Raw genomic sequence first — 6,071 nt, 5'->3', positions numbered from 1 at the left:
GAACCTTCATACAGTGCCTTTCAAAACTATGGGAGATGTCGAGTGAAAGTTATTTTTCCAGTATTCTTAAGGCATTTGGATTTGAGATCAAAAGTTAATGGGTTATAACTGTTGCTCCGGTGTTTCCTTTTGCATGAGTTGTTCACACATGAAATAGCAACGAGTGCCTAGTCTTTTATTTTCATCTGTGAAGATTGCAGTCAGAAGAATTTTTGGAGTCAGAGGCCTAACTATGTCTGAAAACAGTATACTAATCTAAGCTGAGACGGCAGAATAATTCATTATTAGAATGGTAGCACAGAAACCAGGTATATCAAGTTCAGAAGTTCATAAAGTCATGCAAAAGAAAGAAACCACTGGTGGACTCAGAAATGAACACTATACGTGTTGGCCAAGGGAGACAACTGCAGTTTATGACAGTAACCTACAGTAAGAGCCCTGAAGAAAAACCCTAAAACAACAGTCAGTGACATCACCAACAGTCTGCAGGGCAGGAGTGAAAATATCAAACCACTGTACACAGAAGACCTTAAGAGCTGAATTATAGAGGCTGCACTGCAAGATGCAAATATCTCATTAGCAGCGAGAATTAAAAGACCAGATTAGAATTTAACAAAAAAATATGGAAGAGTTCTGGAACAAAGTTTTATGAACAGTTGACACCAAAATGATGGTATGCCTGAAGTGTGGAGAAAGTAAGGAACAGCTCATGATCCAAAGCACCCTGCCACTTCTATGAAATATGGAGGAGGTAGTGTCATGACTTGGGCAAGTGTGGCTGCTTCTGGAACTGGCTCTTTATTGATGATGTAACGGAGGATGTAAGCAGCAGGATGAATTTGTAAGTGTGCGGACAGATTTGTTGCGGCTGTGTACACAGAAATTCCTCCAACCTCATCGGCTGGCACTTCATCCTGCAGCAAGACAGTGAGCCCAAACACGCTGCCTACACAACCAAAGCCTTGACCAATGGGAAAAAATAAAAGTTTTTTTCCACTTGCATAAGATCAACTGAAAGTAACGGCCGTGAATACCTGGAAAGGCATTTTCAAAGAACATACCAAATGCTTAGCGATGTCAGTGGGTCATTGACTTGATGTAGTTATTGCATTTAAGGGCTATACAAACAAATATTACACTTTATTGCCTTGATTTACTGTTAAAGTCATTGTTTAACTTTTGCCCAGCTGAAACGATAAGATGGTGATGTACAGTAAAATGGTAAAACATATAGGCTACATATGTAAATGTCATGAAATAAAAGCTGACTGTACTTTTATCTCACATTCATGTTTTAATCTCAAATCCAAATGCCTTATGTAGGCTATATAACAAAAATAAAATATAATTCTACTGTTCTCATACTTTTGGAAGGCACTGCAATATGCATTACTTTGATTGCATTTGTGTAAGCATAACTCATTTTTGCTGTTTTTTATTTTTTAGAAAAACGTGACGATAACTACAGGCTAATATAATTGGAAAATCATTGGACTTGAAACCCTTGCTTTACAACCACAGCGTCGATTTGAGAGGATTCCCAATGAAATAGGCTAGCGATTTCCATCAAAGAAAACGTGGGCTTCCTCGTAAACACATGCGCTTTCCCCAGCACATAAGTTAAAGGGCACCGCTACGTATTTTTAAACGCGCAAAGATTTATGTAGTGAGCTGCGGAGGTGGTATGGGTGGGTCGCGAGCGCGGCGGGAGGAGGGTAGGCTACTTTTCAGACCCAATGTGCAAGAACAAAGGAAAGGGATCATTCCGTTGTTTATTATTTTTACTACTTAAACACAACCACTAGTAGCACGCAGCGGCTAATTTAAGAAAAAATTATGCTGAGAAAAAGTATTGTAGACTTATGTAACTTTAAAGTCCAAGTACCATGAATATATGTTTACGATTGAATCGTTTTAATGATGATGCATCAGTAAGTTATTCTTGCAGTGAAAGTGTTATTGATGGCTTTGGTCGCATGTCTAAAAGCAGAGCAGTTATAACGCTTTCAATTTTAATGGAATTACTACATTTATGACTTCTGATTGAAGTTCAGTTGAAACTGAACAATGGCTCAACACCCATTGTGTGATCTTGACCCATGTCGCGATCTTGACCCATGTCGCCTAACTTCTCAAAAGTTCGGAACAACCTTATTACATAAAGAGTAAAAAGGCATACATACAAGGCGAGGATGCAGCAGTAGTGCCTGTACTCCCCCTGCATCCATATACGCTACATAATGTACTCTCGGACCTATTTGCAAGTAATCATACCGAAATCGTGATCAGTTGTCAGCTAGGCTTTTATATTATTATTAGAGGGGTGCTGAATGTTGCACCAATTTGCCTGCAGAGATTTTAATGTTAAAGTAATTCTACTGAATCTCAGCAGACATAAATGCAGTAAGTTACGTAATGGTATGTATTGGCTCTGAAATAGAAATATTCTCACGTCCCGCGAGTGATCTGCGCATTTAATTCTCCAATAATTCAAAGCTCTGTATTGCAACTGTTTCGGTAGTTGACATTGGTTGTTGATTTTATTTTCGTGGCAATCTGTACAACTTGCAAACGTGATGTAATGGGTAGGTAATGGAAAACCTTAGCTTGATTAAAAGGTTTTTGAAAGTCAAGTTCAAAGTTCAAAGACAGACAATTTATTTCCTATTGCCTGGCAAGCTAGAACGTTTATAACATGGTGACTGCTGAAAGAAGTTAGCTTCTTTGTCTGCAAAATGCAAGGCTAGATTTTCATTAAACACTGGGGCAAGCAGTTGTACAAAAGTAGACAAGAGGCCTCATACTCCCTGCCTGGCAGATTTTGAGTTTCTGCAAGCAGTGCTAATGAGGAAATGGCTGGTTGTCCCATTAGTGGGTATTTCCCTCTCACAGCATGGCTACCGTCCCAAATTATCAGACAAATTTGATTTGAAATATCCCAAACAGGTAACATTTTGAACATCTTTGCAAAGATGGATGGTTAACAAGTAAAGGTACATTGCATGATAATCAATGTTAATAAGTATGACCACAACATTGTATAAGCCAGAGGAATATTAGAATTAGAATGATTCCTTTGTGTAATATAACCTTTATGTTTACTATAAGTGCAAAATGTTCCAAGTTTCTTAAAAATTTTCCGTGGGAGGTTCAAATGTGCCAGCAAAGTAAGGAAGTACATTTTTTTGAAGGTCTGGTAAACGTTTGGGGTATGGCTACAATACCATATGAGATGCATAATGTTTATTTACTGTTTGTTTTAATTGTTCATTTATAGGTACACAAAGTATAAAGGTCCATGTATAGTAGGACATAGGGCGATACAGAATAATCATAGTGATTATTATTTTACAGTTCAAGAACCACACTGTGTAAAGTACATGTATAATATAATTATATATCTCTGCCATGTGTGCTGTAGTGGCATTTTTAAAACCAAACCATAAAACACACCTGGACAATGAGAATATATTCCAATATAAAATAATAAAACAATCATACCATTCATTTTTAATCAATATCACATTGTTTCAGTTCAGATATATACTACTGAGACCCAACAGTAAGTATAATATAACAATAATCTAGGGTAAAAATATTTTTCAAAAACATATTTTGCAGACCATTAATTTATAAAATGTCTCAAATTAAAAAAAACATTATGTATTTTATTATTATTGTATAAGGGTAGTTTGGACTAGATTGTAAGTTGTAGTTTGTAAAAATGGCTTACATATACATGAGCCACGAGAAGTGGATTAGAATCTTATTCTCCAGCCTTAAGACGTTACTTAGTAAAATACCAGACCCACAGCAAATTCTCAGGCTATCATTGCCTGCCAGTTAACACTGCCAAACACAACGGAATTTAGTTGGCTAATTACGGCAGCTACATGACCAAATGGTGACCAGCCACTTAGCCGATCCATATATGATTCCTCTTCTTCTCCATCTTCTTCTATTGACCACATGCTTTTCACATACGGCCCACAAAGAAAAAGGGCCATGCCCAGAAATGTCCCAAACACATTTTAGAATGACAAATACAGGCAGACAAGCAAGGACTGGACAGAAGACGCAGATTGCCAGTGCATCATAGTAATGACTGAGCATGTTTGTTTTATATTTTCAAGGTGAAAATCCTTCATAGTATGCCTTTAAGTTAAAAACAGTCACACATAAAACAAGATCATTTCAGTGAATATATTCACAAAAAATCCACACTCCCATGTTTTTGAGTAAATATGGGGTATTATGAATATTTAAAAAAATGTATTTGTAGTGACTAAAACTATAGAACAGGTTATTCTTTTCTTTGCGCAAAATATGTACATGTCTACAGCCAAGCCAGATGTGTCAACATAGGGAACTAAGATCCAATCAGCATTTGTGCTTGTCTGCCAAGAAAAAATGGTGTTGCACATATGCGCACATGCACGCACGCACATATGCGTGCACACATGATTTATGTTTGTAGTATAGAGCCGGCAGTACAGTATGCCAGGAATAAATGGGAATGACCGTTAAAAAAAAAACAATGTGGATTGGGTCATAGACTTAAGGGTAACAGCCTGGCAGAAGAACTGAATCAGACTATTTCAATTTAGTTGACTATATATGTATGAACTCTTTGATTGCCTCGTGATGTGTTCTCTCCCCTACTAATAAAACTACTTTTATGTTTGCTGACCCTTTTTCCTGATGGTGCCAAGTTTGACAGTACATGACCTTTCTCCGAAGCTCACAGAATCTGTTGGAGCTTTCGTTTCCCCAGCTTTATGTTGTGAGAATTCCTCAGCTAGAACCAGCAGTTGCACACAGTGTAATTAATATGAGCTATAAGAATCAAAGGCTTTTGTTGGACACGGGAGGTCAAGATTGAAAGTAAATTAGGAATTAAGATCCCTGTAGACTATCATGCTCCTTTGGCTTTGCCATTTCCCCGAGCTGAACATGGAGATGAGGAAGGGGCGTCTAGTGCCTAGGCACAAGAAAATGAGAAGGAGAAAAGAAAAATCAAAGCCTCACATATTGAATCCAGATGTGCCCCTCTTCCACCGCAGCTCTCTCCAGCAATTTAATTAAATTCGCTCAGACAGCCAGGAGGGTTTTCCTGATCAAATTTCCCTGGCTGTGCCCCTTCACCGCCACTTCTACTCCGCCTCTTTTTTCAGATGCGACTCAGTCATCCTCCCAGAGACCAGACCAAACTTGGAATAAGAAATGAATTTTCTACAGTGTCCTACCATTGAAATCATACTCTCAAGTGTATGGATGCGTGCATCTGTGTACATCGCACCTTTGCACGATCATGATGATCATCATCCAAATGTATGAGAAATGCGTTCCATTCCAAAACAAATGTATGAAGAAAATTATGTCAGCCGAGTCAGCGATTTAGATGAATTGTGACTCGAAATAAATTGGTTTGGTTGCCGAAGTCCGATAAAAACCAACATTTATGGACAGATTCAATGTAGGAACCTTTTAAAATGCACAAGATATTGCGCATCCTTTTTGAATGTTGGGACTGTTTTAGTAGCTCCTCGCTTTTAAAACACCCAAAAAAGATAAAAGCATCTCAAAATATGAGAAATCTCAGTAAATTTGAGCTGATGCATATGTGCTCGGCATCCTGAAGTGAAACTGAATGTCTAAATAATGTTGGTAAAGAAATGGCAGCTGAATATTTGTTGGCTATACAGTGGGTATGGGATGTGCTCATGTTTTAAGCTAGCTTTCTCTTGTATATTTTCACATGTCAAAGCACCAGCCAATGTGCACCCGCCTTCATCTGTATTTAAAGACTGAGTGAAAGTTGCTTGGGGTACAGTAATGCCAATGTTTTGGAAGGCTGCCGACTAGTGTACAAAACATTTTACTGCTTCTTTCATACTCAGCAGGCTTACACTAATAGGTTCTGGATGTCATTTTTATTAGGTGTTTGCTCAAAGGGAACTGTGCGCAATTTCTGGCTGAAAGTGGCTAAAAATAACACAAACCTCTGTTGTGCCAAACGGTCCCTACAAGGCAGTTTTTGAGAACAGAAAAGAATGATTAATTCTAATGTC

The sequence above is a fragment of the Anguilla rostrata genome, chromosome 14 (genome assembly GCF_018555375.3).
Source record: "Anguilla rostrata isolate EN2019 chromosome 14, ASM1855537v3, whole genome shotgun sequence".
Lineage (NCBI taxonomy): Eukaryota > Metazoa > Chordata > Actinopteri > Anguilliformes > Anguillidae > Anguilla > Anguilla rostrata.
This window is presented reverse-complemented; position numbering follows the sequence as displayed.